Raw genomic sequence first — 18,867 nt, 5'->3', positions numbered from 1 at the left:
AGATTTTCACTGAAAAGCCTGCTGCCTGATGTATTGGAGCCCCATTGTATTATATGTTGTTTCGTTTCTCTTGCTGCTTCTAGGCTCTTTATCCTTTGAGAGTTTGATTATTAAATACCTTGAGGTAGTCCTCTTTGGGTTAAATCTGCTTGGTATTCTATAACCTTCTTGTACTTGAATATTCATATCTTTCTCTAGCTTTGGAAAGTTCTCTTTATTACTCCTTTGAATATTACTCCTTTGAATAAACTTTCTACCTTTGTTTCTCTATCTTCTCTTTATGGCCAATAACTCTGCCTTTTAAAGATGATTTTCTAGATTTTGTAGATGTGCTTCATTGTTTTCTATTTTTTTAATCTCTTCTTACTGTATTTTCAAATAGCCTGTTTTCATGCTGCCTATTTCTGTCTTCTGCTTAATTAATTCTGCTATTAAGAGACTCTAATGCATTCTTCAGTGTGTCAATTGCATTTTTTCAACTCTAGAATTTTTGCTTGTTTCTATTTAATTATTTTAATCTTTTTGTTACATTTAACTGATAGGATTCTGAATTCTTTGTGTTATCTTGAATTTCATCAAGTTTCCTCAAAATGGCTATTTTCAATTTTCTGTCTGAAAGGTTACTTATCTTTGTTTCTCTGAGATTGACTCCTGAGGCTTTATTGAGTTTGGTGAGGTCATGTTTTCCCGTATGGTCTTGAAGCTTGTGGATATTCATCAGTGTCTGGGCATTGAAGAATTAGGTATTTATTGTAGTCTTCACTGGGCTTGTTTGTATTCATTCTCCTTGGGAAAGCTTTCCAGGTATTTGAAGGGATTTGGTGTTGTCATCTAAGTGTTTGGTCACTGAAGCCGTATCTGCATTAGGACACATCTTGTGCCCAGTAATGCTGTGGCTCTTGCAGACTTAGGTACCACCTTGATGGTCTTGGATAAAATCTGAAAGAATGATCTGATGACCAGGCAGAGACTCTTCCTCTCTTTCCTTACTTTCTCCCAAACAAAAGGAGTCTCTCTATCTCTGTGCTGAGCTGTCTGGAGGCAGGGGATAGATGACATTAGTATCCCTGTGGCCACCACCATTGGGACTGTGCTGGTCAGACCTGGAACCAGCACAACACTGGGCCTCACTGAAGGCCTACTGTAGCCACTACCTAGCTACAGCCTGTGTTTGCTCAAGACCCTAGGGCTTTGTGATCAGCAGGTGATGAAACCAGCTAAACTTGTATCCTTCCCTTCAGTGTGCTGGGGTTTCCTGGTCCCTGGGATGGTTCAGACATGCTATCTGCGAGACAGACCCTAAAGTCAGAAGTCTACCTGGTGCTTTATTCTACTGTGGCTGAGCTGGCACTTAAACTACAAGATGAAGTTTTTCCCAGTCTTCACTCTCCTTTCCACAGGCAGAGGAGTCTCTCCCTGTGGCCACCACCACTACAGGCCTATAGGGATTACTGCCAGGCTACTGCAGATGTTCTCTTAAGGCCCAAGGACTCTTTAATCAGCTTGTGGTGAATTCTGCCAGGCCTGGGTCTCACCATTCAGGGCAATGGGCTCCCCTCTGGTCCAGGGCAGGTCCGGAAATGCCATTCAAAAGCCAAGGCCTGGAATCGAGAGCCCCAAGGGCCCACTTAGGGCTCTACCCTTCTGTGACAGAGCTGGTACCTAAGCTGTAAGACAAAGTCCCCTTTAATCTTCCCTCTGCTTTTATCAAGCAGGAGTCTCTCCTTATAGCTACCACAGCTGGAAATGTGCTGGATCAAACCCAAAGCCAGCATGTCTCAGAGTCTTATCCAAGACCCACAGCACATATTACCTGATTGTTGCTGCAGATTATTCAGGGCCCAAGGGCTCTTGAATCAACAGGTGCTGAATCCTGCCAGGACTGGGTTCTTCTCTTCAAGGCAGCAGGCTCCCTTCTGGACCAAGGTTGCCTAAAAATGATGACCAGGAAGTAAGGCCTGGAATGGGGAACCTCAAGACTTTGTCTTGTGCCCTATCCTATTGTAACTGAACTGGTATCCAAGTTGTAGAACAAAATTCTCTTTTCTCTCTCCTCTCCTTAGGCAGAAGGAAGGAGTCTTTTTTGGAGCTGTGAGCTGTACTGCCTGGAGTTGGGGGAGGGGTGGCACAAGCACTCTCTTAGTTGCCCCAGCTGGTCACATGTTCCCCAAAACCCACTGATTCTGAACCCAGCAGAACATTAGGATTTGCCTAGGAGTTGTAGTCCTTGTGGCATAGATTGCCTTTCAAGTTTATTTAGGATCCCAGAACAGTTTAGCTTATGGTGGCAAGGCTTGCTGAAATTCAAGTTCCGACTCCTTGGATGGGTGATTTCCCTCTGACTAGGGCTCACCTAAATGCTCCATCAATGGGCACTGGCTGAATTCTGCCTGGTATTGCTTTCTGCTGTGATAGGGCAACATTGAATTCCAATGCGAAGTCCCACAATTGCCATGCTCTCCTTCCCCCAAGTGCACAGATGCTTCACCTCATGTGGCTACTGCCAGGAGGTGGGAGAGGGGTGGCATTGGCAGTTCAAGACCGTCTTTCCTACCCTCTTTAGTGCCTCTTTCAGTGATACGAAGTTAAAACCAGGTACTGTGATTGCTCACCTGATTTTTGATTGATTCTTATATAGGTGCTTTTTTGTGTGAATAATTGTTCCATTTGATGTTCCTGAAGGGAGGATGATTGGTGGAGGCTGCTATTTGGCCATCTTGTGCTTCCTCCACTTCCACAGGTATCTTTTTAATATAATGATTTATTTTCCTCTTGGTAGGCATCTCCGTAGTGTTTTCCATAGATGTTGAACTAATTTACATTCCCACCGACAAAATGAGCTTTCCCTTTTCTCTGCATCCATTCCAACATCTGTTGTTTTTGACTTTTAAATAATAGTCATTCTGACTGGTGTAAGATGCTATCTCAGTGTGGTTTTAATGTGTTTTTTTTTTTTTTTTTTTTTTTTTTTTTTTGAGATGTAGTTTTGCTCCTGTCACCCAGGCTGGAGTACAATGGCGTGATCTCAGCTCAGTGCAACCTCTGCCTCCGGGATTCAAGCGATTCTCCTGCCATAGCCTCCCTAGTAGCTGGGATTACAGGTGGCCAACACCATGTTCAGATAATTTTTGTATTTTTAGTAGAAATGGAGTTTCACCATGTTGGTCAGGCTGGTCTTGAACTCCCGATTTGAGGTGATCTTGCCTCGGCCGCCCAAAGTGCTTGGATTACAGGCATGAGCCACTGTATCTGGGCTAATTTGCATTTTTCTGATGGTTAGTGACGTTGAACATTTTTTCATGTGGTTTCTTAGCTGTTTGCATTTAAGAAGTGTCTGGTCATGTTATTTGCCTATTTTTAATGGTGTTGGTTGTTCTTAAAATAAAAAAAAAAGCATTTTTATCTAACTTTATTATATCTACCCAGTAACTAAATTGTAAGAATTTCAATGAAAAGTTTCTTTTACATTTATCTCTTCATTGCCCTCCACATCAGATGCATTTGACAAAAATCTATTGCTTTGGTTTGAATGAAAATGCCTGTAACCTTTCTATTTGCCCGATTATGTGTTGGTAATCATTAGTGAATCAGAATGTTCTTAAGATTACTCTTGAGGCCAACATTATGTTTTCTTGGGTTTTAAACCTGTGAAAGGGTTAAGGGGATGAACCGGCTGTTGTGAAAATAGTAGTTATGCTGAAAGATTATTATTATTATTTTTTCTTAAACTTTTATTTTAAATTCAGGGGTACATGTGCCAGATGTGCAGATTTGTTATATAGGTAAATGTGTGCCATGATGGTTTGCTGCACAAATCATCCCATCACCTACATATTAAGCCCAGCATCCATTAGCTATTCTAACTGATGCTCTCCCTCCTCCCTTCCACTCCAGCCTCCAACAGGCCCCAGTGTGTTGTTTCTCCCTATGTGTCCATGTGTTCTCATCATTCAGCTCTCACTTATAAGTAAGAACATGTGGTGTTTGGTTTTCTGTTCCTGCATTAGTTTGCTCAGAATAATGGCTTCCAACTTCATCCATGTCCCTGCAAAGAATATGATCTCGTTCCTCTTTATGGCTATATAATATTCCATGGTGTATATGTACCATATTTTCTTTATCCAGTGTATCATTGATGGACATTTAGGTTGATGCCAGGTCTTTGTTATTGTGGATAGTGCTGCAATGAGCATACATATGCATGTATATTTATAATGGAATTATGTCTGTTCATTTGAGTATATACCCAGTAATGGGATTCCTGTGTCAAATTTCTGCCTCTAGGTCTTTGAGGAATCACCACACTGTCTTCCACAATGGTTGAACTAATTTACACTCCCACTAACAGTGTAAAAGCATCCCTTTTTCTCTACAACATCTGTTGTTTTTTGACTTTTTAATAGGTATTCTGACTGGCACAAGATGGTATCTTACTGTGGTTTTGATTTACATTTCTCTAACGATCAGCGATGTTGAGTTTTTTTTCATATGTTTGTTGGCTGCATATATCTTCTTTTGAGAAGCGTTTGGCATGTCCTTCACCCACTTTTTAAAAATGGGGTTGTTTGCTTTTTTTCCTTGTAAATTTGTTTAAGTTCCTTGTAGACTCTGGTTATTAGACCTTCATCAGATGGATAGATTGCGAAATTTTTCTTCTGTTCTATAGGTTATCTCTTCCCTCTGATAATTTCTTTTGCTATACAGAAGAAATTAGGTCCTATTTGTCAATTTTTGCTTTCCTTGCAATTACTTTTGGCGTTTTTGCCATGAAATCTTTGCCCATGACTTTGTCCTGAATGGTATTACCTAGATTTTCTCTTAGAGTTTTTACAGGTTTGGGTTTTACATTTAAGTTTTTGTCTTGAGTTAATTTTTTTCTGTGGTTTAAGGAAGGGCTACCATTTCAATTTTCTGCATATGGCTAGCCACTTTTCTGAGTACCATTTATTAAATAGGGAGTCCTTTCCCTACTGCTTGTTTTTGTCAGGTTTGTTGAAGATTAGATGGTTGTAGGTATGCAGTCTTATTTCTTATCTCTATTCTGTTCCTTTGATCTATATGTCTGTTTTTGTACCAGTACCATGTTGTTTTGGTTACTGTAGCCTTGTGGTATAGCTTGAAGTCCAGTAGCATGATCCCTCCAGCTTTGTTCTTTTTGTTTAAGACTGTCTTGGCTAATCGGGCTCTTTTTTGGTTCCATATGAATTTTAAAATAGTTCTTTCTAATTCTTTAAAGAATGTCAATGGTAGTTTAATGAGAATAGCATTGAATTTATAAATTACTTTGGGCAATATGACCATTTTCACAATATTGATTCTCCTATCCAAGAGCATGGAATGTATTGCCATTTGTTTGTGTCCTCTCTAATTTCTTTAAGCTGTGGCTTGTAGTTCTGCTTGAAGAGTTTCTTCACTTCTTTTGTTAGCTATATTCCTAGGTATTTTGTTTTGTAGCAATTGTGAATGGGAGTTCATTCATGAGTTGGCTCTCTGCTGGCCTGTTGTTGGTGTATAGGAATGCTAGTGATTTTTGCATATTGATTTTGTATCCTGAGACTTTGCTGTGAAAGATTATTTAAAAAGCAACATATATTTTTCATTTGAAAGAAAGTTGATTAGGATTTTTAAAAGTCAGATTGATATTGTAAACACAGAGGCTTATTTCCTGTTGTATTATTAATGATTTAAAGTGTGGAGTTTGACTTTTCATTGTTTATTTATTTATTTATTTTTGAGATGGAGTCTCAATCTGTTGCCCAGACTGGAATGCAGTGGCGCGATCTTGGCTTACTGCAGCCTCCGCCTTCCAAGTTCAAGTGGCTCTCCTGCCTCTGCCTCCCAAGTAGCTGGGATTACAGATGTGTGCCACCATACCCAGCTAATTTTTTTGTATTTTTAGTAGAGGTGAGGTTTTACCATGTTGGCCAGGCTGGTCTCGAACTCCTGACCTCAAGTGATCCACTTGCTTTAGCCTCCCAAAGTTCTGGGATTACAGGCAAAAGCCACCGCACCCGGCCTTGTTCTTTACTTGTCCCAAACAGAGCTTTAAAGTAACAAGAATTAAAATAATTTGGACCTTTGAGTCACTGGGGCCCTTTAGAGGCTGGGCATCTTTTCACAATAGCTACAGTTAGGGTCAGTTTTTAATCAGCGATGAGAAACCTGTTGTGGTTTGAATGTTTGTGTCTCCCCAAGTACACGTGTTGAAATCCTAACCCTCAAGGTGATGGCATTAGGAGGTGGAGCCTATGGGAGATGATGAGGTCATCAAGGCGTTACCCTCATAAATTGGAATGGTACCGTTATAAAATAGGGCTAAGGCAGCTTGTTTGCTCCTTCTACTACCTTCCTGGTACCTTCGACACAGGGAGAAGTTACCATCTGTAAACCAGGAAACAGAACTTCACCAGACAGTAGATCTGCTGGCACTTTGATCTTGGAGCTTTTCAGTCTCCATAACTGTGAGAAATAAATAGTTATTGTTTTTAAGCCACCAGCATATGGCCTTTTGTTAGAGCAGCTTGAATGAACAAAGACACTTACATGTTGCAAATGGAGAAACTCAGGCACAGGGAATGAATGAGTTTTTAAGGAGCTTCCCAGGGAAATAGTAATGGGAGCACAATTTATTATTGGAGGTGTTTCAGCCTGTGATTACCTTTGGAATTATTAGGATTTCTCATGGACATCTTATTCATCAAGGACATACAATTTGGACTTTTGATCTAATGTCTAAATGTGTCTATATATACATGCATACGGATACTGTAAATCGAAAATGTGTACACATAATACACATAACCTACGAACATCACAGTTTAGCCTACCATACTTTAAATATGCTCAGAACACTTTAGCCTACATATATTAGGTTGGCGCACACACACACACACACACACACACACACACTACACACCCCTGATGTATGTGTACACACATATATGCATATGTACACATATATATACAGGTATAGATATATTTGTAAGATTGAAAGAAATCATTAGTATTCATTATGCAACTTTAAACTTGAGTTCTAGATCACACCACTATGAATTAAGGTATTTATATATCTAGTGATTATCTTGTAAATAATGTAATTTTTGCCACTTTTTTCAAAAGGGGCTAATTTGTTGAATGAAAAAATTTAAAATATACTTTATTGATTTTTAAAATCTCTTTTGGCATTTCCTAATTTTTTAATACTAAATTTATCTAGTTTTAAAAATTATACTATAAACACACACACACACACACACACACACACACACACACGTGCGCTTGCTTGGTTTATACCTGTCTCGGAGGGCCTTGTCACTATTACTCTAGTAAGAAATAGTAAGTGGATTGGCTTTTGCTTGTGCCTTTCCTTTTTTTTCACATGTTCAATGTTTATAATGTCACTGCTTTGGTTTGCCAACCCAGAAAGTCAGCCCATCTGGGAGTCCTTCTTGTGCGTTTGTTTAGGGAGAAAACTGGTTTCCTTGGACTCCTTTGACCAATTTAGCAAAGTGAGGAAAGAGAGGAACCCAACATCGATTGCCTCCCTAGAAACATATGCATCACTCGTGGTTATTCTATCGTGTGTATATATGTATGTATACATTCATATGGAGCAGTAGTTTTCTGCAGTGTGTTCTTCTCCACACTTACCTAAGTTTATAAAAACTGTTGCTTATTCTTTTTTTCCCACTCGATTAGCCCATGGCATGCACAGTGGATATCTCCATCACTCCCACCCTGCCTATATATAGAAAAGGACTTGTGGGCTTTTTCTTTTGCTTATCTCATATTAGTGAAAATCTAGCATCTTGGGTTTTTCTCTCATCACATTTGCTTGTGTAGGAAATGGGGAAGCAAGGGTTCTTTGTCTACAAGGACTGAGATAAATTTATTGATTGTTAGCTTGGTGTCCAGAAAGTTGTCTCTTTTTATAATTCATTAACTATAAATCAAAGACAGAGTCCTTCAAGTCAAAAGGTGACTTAAGGCATTTTTACATTTTCAGAATCTATTTAATGCTATCTGAGTCCAAGCTAATTTTCTAAGGAAGTTTAAAGGAACAAACTTATCTTGTGCCTATTGGTGTATTAATTAGACTATAATTTTGCATGGAACTACAGATGTATAGAGATGTTCTTTGACTTATGATGGGGTTGTGTATAAACCCATCATAAGTTGAAAATATTATAAGTGGAAAATGTGTTTAATACACATAACCTGCCAAACATCATAGTTTAGCCTACTCTGCCTTAAATATGCTCATAACACTTATATTGGCCTAGAGTTGGCAAACTCATCTAGCACAAAACCTGTATTTATAATAAATTATTCAATATCTCATGTAATTTATTGAATATTGAAAGTGAGAAACAGGATGGTTTTAGGGTACTTAAAGCACGGTTTCTACTGGATGCATATTGCTTTCACACCATTGTAATGTTGAAAAAAATCTTGAACCATCCTAATATGGGGACCATCTGCCTATGTATTTAATAGGATGACTATTAAGCTACTAGAAACTATTATGAAAAATAACGTACCTTAAGAGTAGAGTGGCAGTTATGTCGTTATTTATTTATCATTTATAATTCCAAGGCAAAGTTTTTCTACTTCCTCATTTTTTGGGAGCAAAATCTAACAGACCCATGAAAGAGGGTCCAGTCCTTTAGCAATAAACCTGAGTGGTTTGAATAAATCTAAACTGACACAGCTGAAGAAAAGACTCTGACAAGTAACATTTAAAATACATGTGAATTTTATATCTTCCCACTCAAATGTTATCTCCAATTTTTGCAAAGAGATATAAAAAGGAGGAGTCGGGAGTGTATGTGGTGTGGTTGAGGAATGGTTGGGTGTGACCCCACCTGGAGCAGAGCGAGCGGAAGGGAGTGCAGGAGGAGACGCCAGATGTGATGTGATGGTCCCTGGAAACTGGTGGGAAGGCTTTGGATTTTACTTTGAATGAGATTTGGAGCTATGAAGAGTTTTGATAACAGAAGCAATGTGATAGAACTCATACATTTTAACAGGATTGCTCTGGCTGCCGCTTTGACGATAAAGATGGGTGACAGTGGCACCAGTTAGGTAGAATGTAGACGACAGATGAGGGCAGCAGGAGAGTAGCAGCAGAAATACTGAGAATAGTCAGATTTTGGAGACATACACACATTTATCTCCAACATAATATTTTATATATATGCACATATACTATTTAATAAATACATACATACTATTTTGAGGATAGAATGGACAGGATTTGCAGATAGACTGAATATGGAGTATGAGAGATATTGAAGATCATTCTAAAGTTTTTGCCCTGAGGAACTGGAGGGCAGGAGATACTATAAATTTAGAAGGGAAGACTGTGGAGGGAGTGGGTTTGGGTGGGTGAGGGTCAGGGAGGAGTGGAGATCAGGAATTTTATTTTGGGAACACCAGGTCTGAGATGTCTATTAAACATCCCATTGGAGATACTGAATAAGCAGTTAGGTGTTTGAGCCTAAAGATCAAGGGAAAGATCTGGGCTTAAGATAGAAATATGGGAGTCATCAGCATTTGGGTGATGTTTAACACCGTGATTTGACATCACCAATGGGGTAAGCATAGGCATGAAAGACATGTGGCCAACAATCCAGAGTTAAGGGAGGAAAAACTAGCAGGGATGAGAAGGAGCAGTCAGTGAGGTAGGAGGCAACACATGATATTTAATATCCTAGAAGCAAAAAAAAAAAAAAAGAAATCTGTTTCAAGAAAGATAATGATCAGCCATGTCAAATGTGGTTGATAAGTTAGATGAGGATCATCTTAGTTTGGGTTCTCTAAGGCAGAAATGGTGGACAAGGTATTTACTTGAGAGATGATCCCAGGAACTGGAATGAGAGCATAGGGAAGTGAGACAGTGGAAGAAGAAAGCCAGTAAAGGGTGTGTTATTGAGATGGTTGCTGTAGACTGTGGGGTCAGCTCCACTGAGACATTTAAGAAGGATGTAAAGCACCAACCACAATTTTCTGCTCAGAAAATGGGAAGCTGGGCCATGTGTCTGATCCCCCATTGGTTGAGGGTTTTCTTGAGAGTGTTTTCTACTTCTGGGCTTTGCAAGCTCCTGTGAATGAAACCTTGAGGCAGAAAGTAGAGAGAGGTGAGGTAGATGCTTGTTAAGGAATGCTGTTGGTGAGCGTAGAACCATCTGCAGCTTTGGCTGAAATCAGAGGTGGGCTCAGGGAATGTGACATAGACCATAGAAAATATCTGCTTCAAAGACTGACAGTTGACTGCCAGATTTTACAAAGTGGATTTCCCTAATGACCTTGAGAAATCAATGTAATGGAGTGGTGGGGTAAGCCTGGTTGGAGTTGGCTAAGGAAGAGGGGCTGGAAAGAGCATATAGACAGTACTAAAGGAGAGTGGAATCAAGAGGCTGGAGGGGAAGTGGGAGCAAGAGTTTTTTTCTTAAGGTGGGAGAAATAATAACATTACACTGATGGGAATAATTCAGTAGAAAGGGAAAAATTTTTGATGCAGGAGAGAAAGAATTGATGGAACAGTATCTTTGAGTTGATTAGAGGCTGGAATCTGTACATAAATGGAGGATGACCTGAGATGGAAACACAAACAATTCATCTCTAATAAAAGGGAAGAAAGAATATATGGAAAGGAATTTTGGTCCCTTCTGATTGTTTTTTTTTTTGACATGGGGAAAAACATTCAAAATTTATTTTTCAGCAGACAGCATCAGTGGTATAATTACAGGGTTTCCTCTGTGGATCATGCATTCACAAGACATTATCATCTCAACAGTGAGAAAGCCACTGCTGTGTCTCTGTAACAGTATCCGCTTTACAGTGTAAGCAGGTAGTATTGTTGTGTTCACTTATAATTCCAGAAGGAAAAGCACAACTTGGACAAAAAAAAAGAAAAAAAAAATGGGGAATCCCAAAGTCAAGGTGCAACAACTTAAGAGACAAAACTTGGAGGTCTTAGGTCTACCTTTCAATCAGGGCCTTCCACATACAGGGAAAGACTTTTCAGCCCATAAGTTGGGATCTTTCTTTCTCCTTTCTTGTTAAATAATTCGAGCAACAGTAATTCATATGCTCAATATTATTACATGTACAAAAGGAGATTACAAAAAAAAATGGAATAAGAAAATAATCTTGAACATTCAGTTCTTCCCACCAATACATCAACTCTTAAGTTTAAGACAGGGCCTGGGAATACTTCAGTGGTCTTAAAATAAGAAAGCAGAGATTATGACTACAAAAAGTAAAAAATGAGGTAGATAAATTAAAGCTTCCATACCTAGGATTTGCCTGTTCCAACTTCATAGCCTTTCTGAAATACCCAGGAAAAAAATCTTCATAATTACTTGGCCTAAGTCGCACCAAGGAAATTAAATTAAAAAATTTGTATGTGAACTTGTGATAGGAAACGCATTCTTCCATAAATTTCTTCTCAAGAATGAAAACCTAATTTTTCAATAGAGTAGGCACTGATACAGGAGTTAAGAAGAAATCACTTAGGCAGACAGGGTATGAGAGTCCTTGGTAAGGCTTTTCTTTTTAATGAAAAGCAGTTCCAAATCATTTTCTAACAAAGAGCAGCCTGTAAAGTCGAGCTGCAGACATACACAGCCAAGCTGGGAGCTTGCACTGGTGAATGCTGGCAGCAACTAGGGACTAGACATGTTGGCTCCATCTTCCCTTAGCTGCCAGCCATGTGTACAGTAAAGAGCAGACAAAATGGTGCCAGACATGGAGAGTTCATTAGCATAATAAGGTTAGGATGGGGCGACTAGCTTTTGCGTGTGCTATGTAAACATCATACTTGATCAAACCAATCTGTGAGCCCTACCTAAATCAGATACCACCTCCTCAAGCTGGATTGTAAAATCAGGCACATCCATAGCCAGACCATCTTTTCCGCTTGGAAGACCCCCATCTCTCAACAGAGAGAGCTGTTTTTCTTTCTCTTTTCTTCTGCTTATTAAACCTCCGCTCTTAAACTCCTTGTGTGTGTCTGTATCCTAAATTTTCCAGTTGCCAGACGGTGAACCCCTGGGTATATACCCCAGACAATGTAGCCACTTCAGCACTGGAAAACCAAATTAAGTCACCTGAGATTCCTAGCTCAGGTGCTCACAGGAAGATGAAGGCATCTGGGAAGTGTGGGGAGGGCATTTGCATGCTTGGGGCTCCAACCAAACTGTATTTAAATAAGCAGCAACACATTGACGCCCTAAGGACTAACATAAATCCATTCGAAGGCATCTTAAGGCTCTAAGGTTCAAATAATTTTATAATTCTTTTTTTTGAAAAGTACACTCAAAAGAAAACAAAAAGATGGGAACAAGGTCGGGGGCATATAAAACAAGTCTTTAAAAAGATGACAGACCTTGTCTATGTACCCATGTACAGTTGCCATGGAAATATACAGTATCCCTCTCCTCAATTAGGCTAAATAGTTGTCTTTTCCACTGTGGTTCAGTAAGTTCCAATGGTTCCACCTTGAAACAGTTAACAGTCTTTGGAAAAAGTCACTCTAGACTGCACAAAACTTTTATGTATATGGTTTGCTACAAGTAGCAGGGCTACTTTGCCAGAACTGCTTCTTTCTAAACACCAGCAACAAACCGTTCTAGTCTGTATTCGTTTTGATATGATTTATTTTTATTTTTTATTCTTTTGCAAAGCAGCAGAGAAACAATTATAGGAGTATAGTAATAATCTTTGTAAACATCATTTGCATATCAGTAAGAACTGATTGTCTTTCATTCCTTTTTAGTGAAAGAGGGAGCAAGGTGATCAACTGAGAGTGAATGAGGTGGGGAGATGCTGGCAGTTTGAGATCTGTCATCTAGGATTGCAGTACACAAAGTGGCCAGTTAGGGAGCCCTTGGTTACTGGCTTGCCAGGAGATGCGTACAGAAAGTGAGGGTAAGCTTTTAGAAACTCTTACAGCACTAGACATTGCTATAACATTTTTATTGTATTTTTAAAAAGTATTGGACTATAATGGATTGGAAATAAAAACATCTAGTCCTCAAAACACATAGTTTAAGAGGCACTGGGTCAAGAGAGTGGGAGAAAATGGAGTAGGGAAAAGTAGAAAGATTGCTTCACTGCATTGAGGATCCACCTCGGTCATGAATTTCATGTGAGGCTATTTGGTTCAAGAGTGTTTTTATCCAGCCTTGTTTAGCTGTGTTGATATAGGGCAGTGTTGGATTTTACCAGGGTGTAGTTTTGCTAAGTGGGTCTAATGCAGTGGGAAGATGCAAGTGTTTAGGAAGTATTCAAGTGAGGTGTCCAGAGACTGACTACAGCATTTTAAGCTGGGGGAAGAAGAAAGCAATGAAGAGGAGGGTGAGAGGCAGTGAACAAAGTGGTGGGATTGACGGAATCTAAGACCAGGAAGAATCAAGTTTGCTAGAGTTGGAATGTAGGACCAGGAAGGAGTGAACTAGAAGTGTGGAAGGTGGTGATCAGAGAGTGGGATTCCTGATAATGAGATTCATCACAACAGTGCTCACCAACTGGGAAAGAATCTGAATCAATTATTTTATATGTATCTTTTCGGACACAGAAATGTTCAGGATATGTTAAGTGAAAAAAACTTACCAATTTGCAAAATTAAATCGCAAAATTTACAAATATTTTTGGTAAAAATATAAACGTTTTAATGCACAGAAGTCTTAACTGTGGTAATATCTGGATGGTTGAATCACAGATGCCTTTACTTTTCTGTTTGATAATATCCTTTTTGTTTGTTTTCGAGACAGGGTCTCACTCTGTTGCCTAGGCTAGAGTGTAGTGTAAACATGACTCACCGCAGACTTGATCTCTTGGGTTCAGGCTCTTGCTTCAGGCCCCCATGTAGCTGGAACTACAGGCATGTGCCAGAACGCCTGGCTTATTTTTGTATTTTTTGTAGAGACAGGGTTTTAGCATGTTGCCCAGGCTCGTCTCAAACTCCTGGGCTCAAGCAATATGCCTATGTCAGTCTCCAAAAGTGCTGGATTACATGTGTGAGCCACCATGCCCAGCCTGTTTGATAGTATTCTTTTGTAGGTGTATCTTGGAGATACTGGGGATTCAGTTCCAGCCTATTGCAATGAAGCAAGTATTTCAATAAAGTGAGTCACACAAATGTTTTCATTTCTTAGTGCATATAAAAGTTATGTTTATCTAAAAAATACATACCTTGGTTAAATATACTTTATTGCTAAAAAATGCTGGCACAGAGTCACAAAGTGAGCACATACATTGAAAAAATAGTGCTGATAGACTTGCTTGATGAAAGGTTGCTACAAACTTTCAATCTGTAAAAAAAACAGTATTTGAAAAGCACAATAAAATGAAATGCAATAAAGTGAGGTATGTGTGCTTTATTCTATTCTTATAGCTTTATTAAAGTATAATTTGCATGTAAAATTCACCAATTTTAAGTGTACCATCCTATAAATTTTGACAAATGTATAGCTTTAAAACTACCACCACCCTCATAGAACATTTCTCTCATGCTAAAAGTTTCCCTTGTGCCCCTGTGCTGTCAATCTCCTCTCCCACCTCCCGGACCCTGGAAACCAGTGATCTTCTTTCCATTACAATAGTTTTGTATTCTCTAAAATTTTGTATAGATGGGATCATATCATATGTCATCTTTTGTGTCTGGCTTCTTTCACTTAATGCTTTGGAGAGTCATCACTGTTCTTGTGTGCATCAATGTTTATATACTCTTTTAAAAAGTAGACATATTTTAGATTCACACTAAAATTGAAGGGTAGGTACAGGGATTTCCCACCTAGGCCCTGTCCCTACACATGTACAGCCTTCTTCATTATCAACATATCCCACTAGACCGATACATTTATTACCATTGATGAACCTACCTTGGCACATCATCATCATCCAGGGTCCACAGTTCACATTAGGGTTCACTGTTGGTGTTGTACATTCTCTGAGTTTGGACAAATGTATAGTGACATGCATTCATCATTATAGTATCATACAGAGTAGTTTCACTGCCCTCAACATCTTCTGTGCTCTGCCCATTCATCCTTTTATCCTTTCTAGCCCCTGGCAATCACTGATATTTTTACTGCCTCCACAGTTTTTGTCTTTTCCATAATGTCATATGGTTGGAATCATACAGTATGTAGCCTTTTCAGGTTGGCTTCTTTCACTTTGTAATATGCATTTAAATTTCTTCCATGGCTTGTCATGGGTTGATAGCTTATTTCTTTTTAGCACTGAATAATGTTCTGTTGTCTAGCTTTACCACAGTTTTTTATCCATTTACCTATTGAAGGACATCTTGGTTGCTTCCAAGTTTTGGCAATTATGAATAAAGCTGCTATAAACATTCATGTGCAATTTTTGGGTGGACATATATTTTCAATTCCTTTGGATAAATACTAAGGAGAATGATTGCTGGTATGGTAAAAGTGTGTTTAGTTTGGTAAGAAACTTCCAAACTGTCTTCCAAAGTGGTTGTACCATTTTGTATTCCCACCAGCAGTGAATGAGAGCTCATATTGTTCCACATCCTCTCCAGCATTTGGTATTGTCAGTGTTGTGGATTTTGGCCATTCTTATAAGTGTGTATCTCATTGTTGTTTTAATGTGCCTTTTCTTGGCAACATATAATGTGGAACATCTTTTTACATGCTTATTTGCCATCTGTGCATCTTCTTTAGTGGTGTATTTGTAAAGTTCTATGGCCCATTTTTCAATCAGGTTGTTTGTGTTCGTACTGCTGAGTTTTAAGAGTTCTTTGTGTATTTCAGATAATAGTTCTTTATCAGACAGTGTTTTGCAAATATCTTATTCTAGTCTATGGCTTATGTTCTCATTCACTTGATTTTGTCTTTCATAGAGCAGAAATATTTAATTTTAATAAAGTCCAGTTTATCAATTCTTTCTTCTGTGGATTGTGCCTTTGGTGCTGCATCTAAAAAATCATCACCAAATCCAGATCATCTAGATTTTCTCCTATGTTATCTTCTAGGGTTTTTTAGTTTAGTGTTTTACATTTAAGGCTGTGATCCATTCTGAGTAAATTTTTGTGAAGGGCAAAATGTCTGTCTAGATTTTTTTTTTTCTGCATATCAATGAATGCCCAGTTGTTCCAGCACCAGTTGTTGAAAAGATTCTTTGCTCCATTGTATTGCCTTTGCTCCTTTGTTGAACATCAGTTGACTGTATGTATGTGGGTCTAATTCTTGGCTTTCTGTTTTATTCCATTGATCAATTTATTCTTTCACCAATGCTACGTTGTCTGTAGTTTGTAGCATCAGTCCTCCAACTTTGTTCTTCTTCAAAATGGAGTGGACTATTCTGGTAATTTGTTCCTTTTATGTGGAAGAATATACTTTTGTACGACCAGACCACAGTTTGTTTATCTACTCACCAACTGGTAAACTTGTGGTTGTTTCCAATTTTTAACTCTTATGAATAAAACTATTATGACCCGGGAGGAGATACTCGCCTTACAGGCTGAAGTTGTCCAACGTGAGGAGGAACTGAATTCCCTGCAGCGGAAGGGGGCGGCGGCCCTTGTGACGGAGCAGAAGCCGCAGCCAGAACTGCTGGTTCCGGTGTTGCCGCTGCCGCCGAAGGCCTTTCTGTCCCGAAAAGGAGATTCTGTGCTGTAGCCGGCAGCTACTGTGTCCCGAGCTGGGCGTGCAGAGACAGCTGTGCCTGGTGACCGTGTCCGTGCTAGTCAAGGCCTGCCTTGGTTCGGCTGTCCACTGTCGCAATACTTGGTAATGGCCGGCGTGGGCCGCCTTGGCCTTGCGGACTATGACGTGGTAGAGACGAGCAGCCTGGCCAGCCAAGTGCTGCATGGCGAGGCACCGGCTGGCCAGGCTCAGGCCTTTTCGGTTGCCTTGCTAATTCGGTGGTGGAATGCGTGCCCTACACTCAGGCCCTTGCGCCAGCCACTGCCCTGAACCTGGCCCGCAGATAGGATATGGTGGCCAACTGCTCCACAACGCGCCCACTGGCTACCTGGTGAATGACGCATGCGTGCTGGTGGGTCGGCCGCTAGTATCAGCCAGTGCCTTGCACGTCGAGGGCCAGATCACAGTCTACCACTATGACGGTAGGCCTTGCTATCGCTGCGATTTCCCCCAACCAGCCACCCCCAGCGGAGACAGTGACCAACTGCGCGGACAGTGGGGTGCTCGGTGGGCCTTGGAAGTGCTGGCAATTGCTGCGGGTCTGGGCTCCTCTTACAGAGGTAGCCTATTTTTCTTTGATGCCACAAGAGGGCATTTCCCCTGTATTTGGCTGCGGAGCCACAGGCTCGACTGTGCAGCTTGCAGGGAATGGCCCACTGTGACTGATCTGCTGGACTGTGAAGTCTTCTGTGGTTCCTCAGCCACCGATAAATGCCACTCCCTGCCGTTATTGAGCCCAGAGGAGCGTGTTTCTGTCACCGACTATAAGCGACTTCTGGATTCTGGGGCACCCCACCTGTTGCTGGACATCAGGCCTCAGGTGGGGTGACATCTGTCGTTTGCCTCATGGCGTACACATCCCTCTGAAACATTTGGCTGGAACACAGGGATGCGGAGAGCCTGAAACTCTTAGGAGAAGCAATCTGGGAAGGGAGGCAGAGCACACAAGAAAGGGCTGCTCTCCCCATTTATGTGATTTGCAAACTGGGAAATGAATCACAGAAAGCTGTGATGATTCTCCAATACTTAGCAGCAGCTCAAGAGTTAGACCCTTTGACAGTTTGGGATGTTGTGGGGGGCCTCATGGCCTGGGCTCCAAAATCGATGGAACATTTCCACAGTACTAAAGTGACTGGTATAGTCTGATGGGAAAGATTTGGATTGCCATAATACCTCAAAGATATATTTATTTGCATTTTTCAGTAATATACATAGGAGCCAGGGATTCTACAGTATCTGTGAATACATGGACTCCTTTTTATAAGGAGTTTAAAAAATTGTTATGTGTTGGTTGACTTATTAATAGATTATACTGTTTCTGAGAGCCATTTTTTTTTTCCAGTACATGGAGGGTGTTTTGAACATGTGACATGTAATGTGACAGGATTTTGTATTTTAAACTGCAGATCATTTACCTGTCCTTATTTTCCAGTTCCCCCAGTCAAAATGCTCTCTAAATCATTTTATACCTGGAATTAAGGTGCAGTAAACTTAGTCTTATAAAGATTATATACTTAGGATCAGTTTACTGTTCAGTTAAGAAATTCTTGGATCTTATTAATATTTCAGATGATAGAATACATCCTACAGAAATATGTGTTTAAAATGTAAATTGTTTTAATTATTCAGAAAGTGGGTCTTTCTATTTGGCATTTTGAATTACTATCAAAATGAAATCTTTAAGGTTTACCAAAATAAAAGGAACCACCTTTGTAGTCTGAAGAAAAACCTCAAACTTTTATGAATACTCATGTATAAGTATTTGTGTGGATATATTCTTTAATTTTTCTTGGGTAAATACCTAGGAGCTGACTTGCTGGGTTATATGGCAGATGTACACACATTTAGCTCCACAAAAAATTGGCCAAAAAAGGAAGAGTGGGGTGGGTGAGAAAGGAAAAAATAATTGCCAGAATGTTTTCCATGGTGGCTGTACTGTTATGTATTCTCCCCAGCAGAGTATGGCATTTCCAGTTGCTTTACAACCTCTGTAATATTTGATATTGTCAATTTATTTTTATTTTAGTCATTCTCATGGTTATATGACACTCTCTCATGTGGGCTTTAATTTGCATTTTTCCAATGACTAATTATGTTGACATCTTCTCGTATGCTTATTTGACTTCTATACCTCTTCTTTGGTAATGTGTGTGTTCAAATCTTTTGTTCACTTAAAAATTATGTTTGT

General features: G+C 39.7%; 1 protein-coding gene and 1 pseudogene across 1 annotated transcript in view; both read left to right on the top strand.

Annotated features, from left to right (window-relative positions):
* SYT16 (synaptotagmin 16) overlaps window positions 1-18,867 on the top strand; it is a 280,971-nt gene that overhangs the window by 33,429 nt on the left and 228,675 nt on the right. The gene's annotated exons all lie outside the window — the stretch shown is intronic.
* Window positions 15,569-18,539, top strand: LOC116528597 (annotated as a pseudogene).

This window comes from Sapajus apella, unplaced genomic scaffold (genome assembly GCF_009761245.1).
Source record: "Sapajus apella isolate SASKATOON/1434 unplaced genomic scaffold, GSC_monkey_1.0 scaffold59, whole genome shotgun sequence".
In the NCBI taxonomy this organism is placed as follows: Eukaryota; Metazoa; Chordata; class Mammalia; order Primates; family Cebidae; genus Sapajus; species Sapajus apella.
The sequence above is the reverse complement of the archived record's forward strand: the minus strand, read 5'-3'. Positions and strand labels throughout refer to the sequence as shown.